Source organism: Myotis yumanensis, unplaced genomic scaffold, assembly GCF_028538775.1.
Source record: "Myotis yumanensis isolate MYYU_CA2020_CCGP unplaced genomic scaffold, mMyoYum1.0.hap1 SCAF_16, whole genome shotgun sequence".
Classification (NCBI taxonomy): Eukaryota; Metazoa; Chordata; class Mammalia; order Chiroptera; family Vespertilionidae; genus Myotis; species Myotis yumanensis.
The window spans coordinates 28560384-28573027 of record NW_027223767.1 but is presented as its reverse complement, the minus strand read 5'-3'; the positions used below and the strand labels follow the sequence as shown (position 1 = coordinate 28573027).

At 51.2% G+C, this 12644-nt stretch overlaps 1 protein-coding gene across 1 annotated transcript in view; it reads left to right on the top strand.

Annotated features, from left to right (window-relative positions):
* Positions 1 to 768: 768 nt before the first annotated feature.
* CUEDC1 (CUE domain containing 1) overlaps positions 769 to 12644 on the top strand; it is a 76045-nt gene continuing 64169 nt past the window's right edge. Inside the window, exon 1 of the mRNA XM_070393507.1 lies at positions 769 to 911. The gene's annotated coding sequence lies outside the window, so the exon portion shown is untranslated. The remainder of the gene's footprint in view (positions 912 to 12644) is intronic.

Below are 12644 nucleotides of genomic sequence, written 5' to 3'. Positions count from 1 at the left end.
CCACATGGAAAAATATTAGCCAAAGTTGAGTTCCCATTTATTGAACAAATTCTGTGGGAAATCTTCGCAGGTCTCAGAAACCCCTGAGATGGCCAGGGATGTTGAGGAGGAGACGGGGAGATGGCAGGTGGTAGCCGATGGTGTGAGTGGGGAATAGTCTTTGATTTCCCGACCTCCTTCCACCATCTCCTCTGACCTCGGCATTATGTTTTATTTCCTTTTCCGAGCCCTAACTCCCCGGGGGCCGTCCCGCCCCCACACCTCAGCTGTCTCAGGCCCCAGGTGTGGGTCCACATCCCGAACCTTCTCCGGGCAACCCTGCTCTTCGGTTCCCCTCGGAGCTGAGGTCTCGGGTCTCCCCGCCCCATCCTCTCCCGGATGCGCCCTCCCGGCGCCTATCCCGGAGCCTGGAGAGGCAGGACGCCCGCACCAGCTTCGCCCGGGATCCCGAGGCTCCTGGCTCGCGCCATCCTGCCCCACAGCCCGGGAGTCACCGCGGCTGGGGCGAGGGCAGAGGGCAAGGCGAGGATTTCCTGATCTTCACCCGCCGACCCCCCGCGCCCGCCCCCGCCCCCGCGTGGCTCCCCGGCTGCACGCCCGTGCCTGCGGCCCTGCGCTCTAGAAGGGGATCGGGCGTCGGAGAGGGTCTGGGGGCTCCGCCGCCGGCCCCCGCCCCGCCGCGGCCCCGCTCCTCCCCGCGCGGCCCCACTTGTGGCCCCGCCGGCAGGAGCGCGAGGACAGCTGCATTTCTCGCCGCCCGCCGCTAGGAAGCTGGCCTCGCCTCGCTTTCTCCGCCTCCCGCGCCCCAGCCGCGCCGCCGCGCCGGGCCCGCCGCCGCGGGATCGCCGCCCCTCCCCCAGCCCGCCGGCCCCACCGGCCCGCGGGGCGCGGACGCGCGTGGCGGCTGCTCGGTAAGACCTCCCTCTCGTCCCCGGGCGCGGCCGTCGCTGGCCGCCCCTTGCGCCATCCCGGGCTCGGCCCCGGCCCGGCGGCCCCACCTTCTCGGGCACCGATCGCGATCGCCGAGCCCCCGCCGGGAGGGCCGGGCCGGCGCGAGTTTGATTCCCCGCGTTGTCGCCGCGGCTTCCCCGGAGCCCTCGCCGCTCGGCCGCGTGCGGCAGGGCTCGGCCTCGCTTCCCTCCCGAGCCCCCACCTCCTTCCCGGCCGTGGGTGCGCGGGGCGCGCGGGCATCGGGGACTGGGAGCGGGGCGCGCGATGAAGGGGTGGGCGCGGGCGGGCGGCGCCGGGCAGGGCAGCGAGGCCTCCCCCAGCAGGCGCCGCCCGGAGCCCCTTACGCGGCCGCTCCCCCTTTTGTGTGTGCGCCCCTCCCCGCGTTACCCCGGGCTGGGGGCGCTGGCAGGTTGGTGACGGCTGGGGGCAGAGCTCCTTTTAGGAGGATGGGAGGTTCACTTCCTGCCCCCGCCGATTCTCAGGTCACCCCAGCCTGGTCTGGTCCCACCCGGTCCCCTGGGAGCTGCACCTCCCGGCGTCCTGGCTGGGGAAAGTTCAGAAAGCACCGTCCCCGCCCCTGCTCCCCGCCCCTGGGCTCTGTGTCCCGGGCTCTAAGATCTGGGGTGTGTGGGGGGTGTGTGTGGGGGTGTTTGCCTCAATCCATTCTTCTTATTCATGTTCTCCTGGCATGGTTGCCTTACGCCTAGGGATGGCTTGCCCATTTCTTTTCCCCTTAAAAGAAGTTTTAGCTCCAAGAAGTGGATACTGAAATTAAATTCCTGGAGAGGAGTTTGTTTTAGGGGGAGAGAGGTTTTAGATTTTTCTTTCTTCCTTTTTTTGGGGTGAGAGTGGAATGTGAGGGGAATGACAGGGCGTTTAGAAATAAGGTGGAGTAGAGGTGACACAGGATCAGGAAGACCATCCATCGCATTCCACACCTGACTCTCAGGCAGGAACATCATCAAAGATGCTGGGTGATGGGGTGCGGGGAACAAGCCTTCCTGTTGGTTACCCTGCCACACCCTGGACCGCCTGGCCCAAGAGAAAGGACTCAGGAAGATTTTCTGGCCATTCATTGCTTTTCTTTGCCAAACATGCTCATCTTTAGAGCCTGGGCGGAGTTAGCGAGGTGTGCCAAAAGAAGGGGCGGGACCCCAGGACCTCCCTCGGGGAGGAAGTCATCTCATGAGATTTGGCTCCTGTGGGATTAAGGGGGGCTCTCTCTGCTGCTGGGACCTCTTTGAATGGAGAGTGGCATCTCTGGGATGGAGAGAGAAACCTGGTGCCGGTCACCAGGAAGCCGAAGGCTGTGCGCAGGAGGGTTGGTCTTGAAACGCCCTGTCCACTTTTTGCAGGTGGAAGGGAGCGGGAGACAAGAGAACAGGAGTGGTGCCACCGGCCTGGGCACATTCTTGAATTGGAGAGAGACTTTGGATGGCTAGCTAGGATGGCCTAGGGATGATGAATAGGGAGGAACATGGGCCCCTTTGAGAATCAGATAAAACGTCTAACTCCTTCCCGCCCTTCCGCCCCCCACAACGTGCACATGTGCAGGGACACATTCTGTGTGCGACATCAGAGGGTTACTATGCCCGATAGAACTGGGACCCTTTGAAGATCCCTGATCTAGAGTCTGTGGTCTAGCCTCGGCCATCAGAACAGTTCCCTCCTTTGTGGCCGGGTTGTGAAGAGTAGACCTGTCAGGTGGTCTTTTCTCATGACCTGCTCATGCCCCTTTGGGCTTGGGGCCATGGAAACTGGTAAACTCTGGACCAGATTCTAGCTCCCTCACAGCTAGCCAGAGGATGGGACAGATGGGGGCCCTTCTCCAGGGGCTGATTTTGCTGTCTCTGTGGTGGGAAGGCTCTGCGTACTGGGCCGGGCCACAGGGCTATTAGGTTAGAGGTGAATACGGGATGTTAAGGGATGCAGATGCTGGTGTTTCAGCTGCGTATAGGAGCCGGGTGCTTGAGGAGCCCCAGCTCATCCTCAGGAAAATGGGGTTGAGGAGGGAGAATGTGCTTCGGTTGAAAGTTTCCATATGAAAGATGCTCCTCCTCCTGAGGAGACCCGGGGTAGAGTTGTTCAAGACCAGGGCCTACGTATTGTAGGTTCCTGAGATCCCTCTGGACTTGAAACGGCATGTGGGAGTTGGAGGAGATGGCTGTCCCCATCCCCAGTGCCTCCCCGAGGAGGCCTGGCCTGTCTTCTGTTTCTCAGCCAAAGCTCACGGTGCCCTGGTGCCGCTCAGGTGTTCGTGGCTTCTCCACTTGCTGGGGATCTGGAAGAGCCTTTGGGAGAATCTGCCATCTACGACTTCTTTGCCTTGGTATTGAGAAGCCCTTCTTCTGCTCACGTGCCCCCAGGCAGTGGTAGCTCATAGGGACTTTGTTGAAACAGCGAGCCCAGTGATTGGCATAGCAGCACTCACACTTGTTTCTTCCTTCAGAGCTCCTTACATTTACTCTCGCTGGTGGATTATTCCCATCCTGGCAATAAGCAGCACAGGCAGGAGTATTCTAGATCCTGGGAGGCAGGATGCTGGGACGCAGACAGGGATCACCTCCGACTATACCAGGTGGCCTGGAGGAGGCACTGCCTGTTGTGTTGGCTCTTACACTCATGGGAAGTAAGAGCCATAGCGGGCCTTGGAGATGCTGTGATCCAGCGGTCCCTGCCCTGGGACTGGGAAGTTGTCTTGGTGGGAGGTAAGGGTCCGGTGGCAGTGACTAAAGATTCACATTCCTCAGTGGCCAAGGACTTTTCTGTCTGCTGCTGCCCTGGCTGCCACAAGTTGGTGAGTTTGTGTTGGCTGACTCAGCGCTTCCCTGATCCCCTATGCTTCCAGCCTCCCAGTGAGTACCTCTGATGTGTCAGAGCAATATATGGACTCCTCACGATGCAGCCATTGCTGTTATCTTTAAAACAGGGCTTAATGGTAAATACGATAACAATACCTGTGAACATAAACTCCCTTTTCATAGAATCTGACCATTTTACTTTCGTTAAATGGCACCAAGTGTCATTCACGGTGGGATAAAAAGTTCCGGCTCCATTGGTCTAACTCCACCCCCAGGAAGCCATCCGGCCACTTTGTGCCCATTTCCACATAGCTTAGTGCAGTGGTAGGCAAACTGCGGCTCACGAGCCACATGCGGCTCTTTGGCCCCTTGAGTGTGACTCTTCCACAAAATACCGACTTCTGCGCACGGGCCACAAAGTTTCAATCACACTGTACATGCGCACCCGCACGTGGTATTTTATGGAAGAGCCACACTCAAGGGGCCAAAGAGCCGCATGTGGCTCGCGAGCCGCAGTTTGCCGACCACTGGAGTGGTTTAGAGCATAGGGTCTGAGGTTACACATCCCCAGTCAGAAGCCCAGCTCTCCATCTTCTCTATGACTCTGTAAGTGCTTCAGTTTCTCAGCTCTAAAAAGGGTGAAAGGAGATCTAACATGTATACAGATAAAGAGTAAGCATTCTTTTTAAAAAATTATATTTGTTTTTTAATTACAGTTGACATACAATATTATATTAATTTTAGGTACAACATAGTGATTAGACATCTGTATAACTTATAAAGTGATCCCTCCAATAAGTCTTGCACCCACCTGACACCATGTATAGTTATCAAAATAATATTGACTATATTTCCAATGCTGTACTAGTTTATAACTGCCAATTTGTACTCCTTAATCCTTTCACCTTTGTCACCCAGACCCTCAAATCCCCTCCCATTTGGCAAACAAGAGTAAACATTTTTAGAGTAGACACTATTATTATGATGATTATTTCTGCACATGGTGCTAATGTTTTGCGGTTTCTTATTATTAAGACAAATCTTTGATAAGAACTATAGAGGCTGAGGCTGGCTTTTAGAGGGTGGGATGGGGGGGGGGGGGTGAGGCTCTTAAATTATGAGCATAAGGGAACCTCACAGTGGGGAACTGGGGAGCCTGAAATGTCAAGGGTGACGGATAGAGAAGTGTAGTTGGGGACAGAATGTCTCAGCATTTGTAGTACTGCTGTGGAACCAACGTTTCTCCCTTTTCTTGAGAGAATTTGCCTTATAAGCTGGTGGAGGTGGGGTGGGGGAGGATCATAATCAATGAGGAAGGGCGAATGACTTTTTAAAAAAAATATATATTTTATTGATTTTTTACAGAGAGGAAGGGAGAGGGATAGAGAGCTAGAAACATCGATGAGAGAGAAGCATCGACCAGCTGCCTCCTGCACACCCCCCACTGGGGATGTGCCTGCAACCAACGTACATGCCCTTGACCGGAATCGAACCCGGGACTCTTCAGTCCCCAGGCCGACGCTCTATCCAGTGAGCCAAACTGGCTAGGGCAAGAATGACTTTTTATGTAAATGCTAACCTTTGTCCTGGAGGAAGAGAGTCTAGTATGTGTGGGGGGCAATATATAGAGAAGAGTGGAAGCTGTAGGGTTAGGGGGGTTCTGTGAAGTAAGAAGCTTGGGAAATGATCATTCCAACACTCACTGAGCACTTGCTATAGGTCAGACCCTGTTCCAAATGTTTCTCATGGATCAGCTCATTTAATCCTCACATGATCCTATGAGATATTATCTCTCTCTTTTTTAATTGATTTCAGAGAGGAAGGGAGAGGGAGAGATAGAAACGTCAATGATGAGAGAGTATCATTAAGCGGCTGCATCCTGCATCACCTCTCCTCCCACTGGGGATCAAGCCTGCAACCCAGGCATGTCCCCTGGTGGGGAATTGAATCGTGACCTCCTGATTCATAGGTCGATGCTCGACCACTGAGCCATTCCAGCTGGGCTATCTCTATTTTTCAGCCAAGACATGGAGACATAAAGAGGTTAAATAACTTGCCCAAGATTGCATGGTTAGAAAGTAGCAGAGCCAGGATTTGAACCTAAGAGGCCCATGCTATAGAGTTTAGATCCTTAGAGAAATTCTTAGAGAGACCCCTACTGACCTGGGGGGTGAAGGGTTAGGGGGAAATTGGAGGGGTTTTGTGCTCTGCTTGAAGGACTGCCAATGTTCAAGCATCATTGGAACGTGTCTGGAGGGTTCAAGCTAGCACAGTCTGTTGAGAATCCCTAGCCAAGTGCCAGGCACTCTACTAGAGCCTGTCCCTGAGTACCAAGGTTCACTAAGATATGGTCCTTGCCTGCAGGATGCTTATAGTCTAGTAGGAGAGACAAATACATTAGCCTAGAGAACTTCAGTAGCCATTGCAAATGCTGCAATGAGTCAAAGCACTGAAGAAAGGAGTGCTTCACCATCTAGAAGAGGAATTGGGGCAGGGAAGGCTTCCTGGAAGAGGGGCCCTCGAGCTGAGTGAGGGTCAAGGTGGCTGCTATTTCTGGGGCTTTTGATCTGGCCATGGAGCGGTGACATTCTTCTTCTTCTACTCTGTGAACTGGGAGTTTAACTGAAGGTCACATTTTCTGGATCCTGCAACACCTTTGCCAGGATCAGGCAGGGACTGGGAAGTGTGATTGGCTTCCTTGATGTCTTTGTGGTTTTTAATAGTCACCGCCTGCAATGCCTGCAGTGAACTTACTGAAGAAGAAATAAAAATCTCGTAAGAGTTACCGCTCAGAACACAGTGATTCACTCTTGTTTGCGTACTTAGAGGCAGAACCAGAGGCAAATGAATCCAAGCTGCGGAGGAAGGATTCAAGTAAGGTACGAGGACAACGTTCCAGATAGGATGTGAGAACAAGTGACTCATAGGAGCAGAGGGGAATGGCCTCCCCCGAAGGTCTTTAGAAATGGGAACCAGTTCCATTTGTCTTTGTGGTTTAAGAGGTTTCCTCTGGAGACAGGAAGATGAAATAGAGGCCCGAGAGGTCTATGTCAGCTTAGTGATAGGAGGGTCAAAGGAGCTGGAATTTTTGAGCTAGAAGGTTGCTGATATCTGGCCTAACTCTTCATTTTACCGTTGAAGTGACTAAAGAATGCCCAGTATCATTGACCAGCTCACCCATTCATTGGTGAGCCAAGACACCAACCATATCTACCAACATGGGGAGGGGGTTGCCCTGTACTGATCCCGGTCAGAGGGCGTGCTTCCTGGGAGTGCCCTGCAGCCCTGGAGCCCAACCAAGCTTTGCGAAGAGGTCTGCAGAAAACCTGTATTGACCGCTTGTCTGGCTGTTGAAACTAGAGAAAGCGTCAGCTCCTATTCAGATGTTCCTGGGAATGGTATGCCCAGCAGGGGCTAGCAGGTCATCTTACTCACCCTGCTGGCCCAGCACCTAGAAGAGCTTCAGGCATACGTATGGGGCCCCCAGTAACCTTGGTTGAATGAAGGATAAGTAGCAGACAATGCGAACGCTATTGCTCTTTTACCCTCCACTTGTTGGGCCAATAAATACATTTACCCTTCCAATTCTGTTTCGCTTAAGCCCAAAGTATTATCATTATATAATATGCCCCCAGACACAGAGAAAGGCACCCAAAATTGTGCTGGGAGCAGGGGTAATCTACAAAACACAGCTTAAGACCTTTCCCAAAATGTACAGTTCTTTGAAAGATCATCATGGGATGACATGTTCATTTATATTGACTTGCTTTATTTGTCCGTTTTAGTTTTTTTGTTGTTCCTTGCACAGAAGTAAAGGCTGCATTTTTCAAATTTAGGAAAAGCTGGTGGTATAGCAATCTAAGCTGCATTCAGCAAGGTGGCTATAGAGATCGCCAAAGAGAACAAGGCTTGCTCTGAGAAGAGGGTCTTATTAAGAATGAGCCAAATATGAACTGATGCTGGACAATGAGTTAAAATATCGGGTGGTGAGCTGTAGTTCTTAGGGTGAATTTAAATCCACTTGTGCAAACTGAAGAGAAGCAACAGCAGACAACACTATGACCTGAACTCTTGCTTCCTCTTCTAACCCTGCCATCCCCTATTCATTAAGGAAGCATTTGTCCGGCTGGCGTGGCTCAGTGGTTGAGCATCGACCTTTGAACCAGGAGATCACTGTTCAATTCCTAGTCGGGGCACATGCCCTGGTTTTGGGCTCGATCCCCAGTGTGGGGCATGCAGGAGGCAGCCGATTGATGATTCTCATAATTGATGTTTCTATCTCTCTCCCCCTCTCCCTTTCTCTCTGAAATTAATCGAAACATATTTAAGAAAAAGAAGCATTAGATTCAGGGGGTCACCTATAGAACTCTGTTCCTTTGGGTGATCAGCAAGATGGATTGGGAACTCTTTTGAGGAGAAGATTCTCTGTGGTTATGTAGGATGATCAGGCATAGGAAATGATGTCACTTTGTTCAGATCTGAGATTAGTTTCGGTTTCAGGCTGTACTAGGAGCTGAGAGAGTGAACTGGGGAGAGAGAGAGGAGTGTGAGCTGGGAGAGAGTTTCACCATTGGCTGTATCAGCTAGTGGCAAGGTGGGTGGGCAGGGAACTCCTATGCTGAGCAGGGTGAGCAAGAGGATAAGTCAGAGATGGAGTCGGGGAAGGCAGCCCACTGAGTGTGTGTCTGGAGACTGGGCTGGGTGGTGAGGGAGGGAGTGCATGAAGATACCAGCTAGTTAGGACAAAGCCCTGTGCCGATACAGGGCTACTGAGCCACGGGCTAGGAGGACATAGGGAAGCCGTAAAGCACAGACTACCTGGATAAGGTGGGTTTTCCATGAGCAGGTGGAGACCCAGAGGCAAGCAGAGTGTTAAGTATGGCACAAGGCCTACACTCACCCCGCACTGTGCAGAATTTTCTTGCATTTGACTTTTCTTAAAGAAAAAAAAAAGGTCAAATTAAGGTTTGAGAGCTGATGATAGTTGAGAACTTGCAGACTTTTGCAAGTCGGTGCATCCTCTAAGAACCTCAAGTGGTCATTTTTCACGAGATGGTTTGGGGCCAGTCTGGTTGTTTCACAGGGCATCATTATCCTAGGAAATCAGCAGTTCTTATCCCTCACCCCCACCCCCCACCCCTGCCCCGCCAACTGCATCTGGGTGAGGCATACACAGATGTTTCATTCCGCCTTAGCAGTGCTAGAGCATCACTGTATTTTATTTCTCACAGCCATAAATTCAGTTTAGTTCTAAAAGAGAGAATCATTGACTTTTAAAGCTAGAAAGGATTTCGAAGAGCATCCAGATGTCTCCTAGAGGAATCTGTGGTCCTGAGTCCTAGGTTGTTAAGCTCCTTGAAAAGACGTAGGGTATGTGGCTCAGAACACCAAGTCCGACTCTTCTAGTTGGCGCTGTGTTCTGGCGGCAGTTACTCAGTCTCCCTCAGTCTGAGATTCCTGATCTGGGCAAAGGGAGTAATAATAATCCCGAATGGTTGCTAATGAGGATCCAATACTTACAAAGCCCTGAGCACAATGTTTGGCAGATGTAAGTCCTCAATAAACGTTAGCTACTGCTGCTGTTATTATTATTGTTTTATTATTATTACTGTTGCTGTTATTTCACACAATCATGTGGCTAGTGAGTGGTAGAGCCAGGGCTACAATGCTAGACTCTTTTTATTCCTAGTTCCCTCTGGCATGGCCATGAGGTGATTTCATCACAGTCTTGAAATATAAGAAGAGCATTTATGAAAGTGCTTATGTAGAAATCTCCTTTTTAAAAAAATTTAGTGATTGGTTAATTTTTAGAGAGAGGAAAGGGGGGAGGGAGGGGGGATATCAATTTGTTGTTCTACTTATTTATACATTCATTGGTTGATTCTTGTATGTGCCCTGACCAGGGATCAAACCTGCAACCTTGACATAACAGGATGACACTGTAACCAACTGAGCTACCCAACCAGGGCTGAAATCTTCTCATGAATGTTCATAATAGAGCAAGAAGATAGGCTTAATCCATTTATTAGATATAATTAAAATGTGGGCATGAGGCCGTATGTTTACCAAACCATTTGTTTCCACAAATGTCAGCTGCTGGTGTTTAGAACTTTCCTAAATGCCAGGTTGGTTACCTCTGCGGGGGAGGTCGCGGTGCCTTTAGATGTTTTGATTAAGGAGTTCTCCTCACATTGGAAGCGCCCACTTCAGTGAGTTGTGGAGGCACACTGGCTTTTGGGTATATTGCAAATATTTCTGTAGCCTGGCTGCTATTTATCAAGGGTGAAGACAGTGCATGTTTTTAAAAAAATATGGGCTTGGCAGAAGTCCACATGTCTCAGGCCATGCCTGCACAGTGTGTTCCCTAATGATTTGCACTGACCTTTTTGCAAATTGCTGACAGCCTCGGAGCCTCCCGAGGGAGCCCTTTTAGTCTGAAACGTTGTTGGGGCCAGTGGGGTCTTTTGACACCTTGGACGGGTGGCACCCTCTTCTGTATGGCCACCTTGGTCTGTTTTGTTGTTTTTTTAATCTGAAAACAAATGGAAATTAATTTTATTTAGCAAATCCTGCGACACTCCCTTGAGAAACTGCCACTCTCTGGGAGGGTGGGGGGTGAAGGGAGGGGGGGTGTTACAGAATTGAAATCCATTTTTGATGCTGAACCACGGGACTTCGCAAGTTTCCATGCCCGAGTGTGAAGTGTGTGTGTGTGTGTGTGTGTGTGTGTGCAATGTGGAGTTCAAGACCAGAGATTCAGTCTTAGCTCGGACACGAATGGACTGTGTCATTCTGAACGGGTTACTTAACTTCTCAATTTGTACTTTTCTCGAGGTTAATCTGCTATTATACGCACAATAAGAAGTGGCTATTGGACACATCAGTTAAATGAAGCTGGTAATAATCACTCGCCATGCGCAGGATTGTGATAGTCTAGTAATAGCCAACGTTTATTAGGTGCTTACTGCACGCCAGAAACCTTTCTAGCATTTTCAGAGGATTAATTTATTTACTCAACCCTATGGATATAGTATTATCACCACTTTACACCAAGATGCAGAGAGTTAAGTCAACTTGCCCAAGGCCACACAGCCAGTGAGTTGAGGAGCTGGGATCCAAACTCAGATAGCCGGACGGCTGAGTCCGTACAGGGAGTTTATGGAGGGCTTTCTAACGTTGTCGTGTTGTGCTTCTGATTCTCTGACTGTTCCCCTTCTTACTTGACAAGCTGAGGGAGGAGGGATAGCTGAGCCTGGAGGTAGATTAAGTGTACAGATCACAGCGTTGGAAAGAATGAGGAGACGGAGCATATGAGAGCTTTTTTTGGAGTTATAGGGAAGCAGCTGTTTCTAAGTTTGGGACAGAGCTGAAGAGAGCCAGCAGGGACAGCGAAGGACGTTTCCTGGGTGGATTTTTACTATCTGCTCTGAGGGATCGCGCCGTCTGCGGACTGAAGGGCCACGTGTCTCCTCCCTCTCCTATCACGTGTTATTTGCAAAGCCTGTCTTTAGATCCCAACTCAGCCCTCAGTTGTGACAGCTTTGGAAACGTAGGAAACTGCCCAGCACGGTGCATTCTTGAGGCACGAAAGGGAAGGTGAAGGATGGGCTTCTTTAGTGGACTTTCTATTCTTGCCTCTCTATGAAGTGGGTATGGGGGTGAGCCACGGAGAGGCTGTGTTCTACGGAGAGAGGATTGGGAACTTGGGTGATGCTGAACCATAAGACTTCTCAAATTTTTCTCATGAGTCGACTTAATAAGAGAATGAATCATCCTATTAGCTTTCATTCCGTAAAAGAAAAAAGAAAAGCGAGGGTGAGTGAGATGGCATTTGACTGAAACCAGAAGAAGCCTCTGTGTTGGTCTCCCAGGGCAGAGGCCAGGCGGACACACAGGGCCTTGGTGCTTGGAGCCAAGGGTGAGGTCCCGCCAGGGGCTTTGGGAATGGTTCCCAGCTCCCTGTCACCGCCACCCTCAGCCCTCTCCATCCTGGGAGGCTCGGGGCATGAACCTTGAGGGGAAACGAACAGGGGGCGTAAGTGTCATTTTCTAATAACAAACCACTGGGGACATTCACACCCAGCAGTGATAATGTTGAAGACATTCACAGAATTTATGACATAAAACTAGACAATTCAAAAATAGCTTTTGACCTTCAGGGATGTGAATAGCTATTCATACTCTGGCCGGTGCAGTTGGCCGGGCCCTCCCTGTGCTAATGCTTGACCCCCGGGACACCTTGGGGACCTCTGGGTCACTTCTAGGACTCCGGAAAGGAGCCTTCCCGGAGGGCGTGCCGCCTGCCCACCGAGCCCCACCTACCAGTTACCCTGTGTTCTGAGTTTGCCGGGAGGCTGGGGAGCACATCCTTTCCTGAGCCCCTCTTTGTGACCTTTCTGTGGACCTTCCTTCGGATTCTGAGCTGAGCCTGGCATCCCCAGAGGAATGTAAAGTCGGCCTCAGAGGGAGAGGTTGCAAGGAAACTCCCTCCATCTGCCCAGCCCCCTGGAAGCCGCAGGCAGGCACGTTAATAGGGTGGCTGTGTTTTCAGACTCTCTCTGGCTTCTTGGCACACATTTCCCAGAGCGTTTGCTTTTCTCAGCCATGCCCCGTGCCCCCTTTTGCCTCGATTTCCTTCCTGCAGCAGCTACTGTTAATAGCTCCCATTTGTAAGGGGACTTGCTCTCTGACAAGCAGTTCACTTAATTGAATTGAGCCTTTATGCCAACCCTGTGAGCCAGGGATGATTGTCTTTTGAGACGTGGGAACTGAGGCTGAGGGCTAAGGGGTAAAGCACTGTAAGTCTTCACTTCTAACGTCATCTACAGGTTCTTGGAACTGTGGCAGAACAACAGACAACGAGACCAGTCTTAGCATAGGCTAATTCAGTGG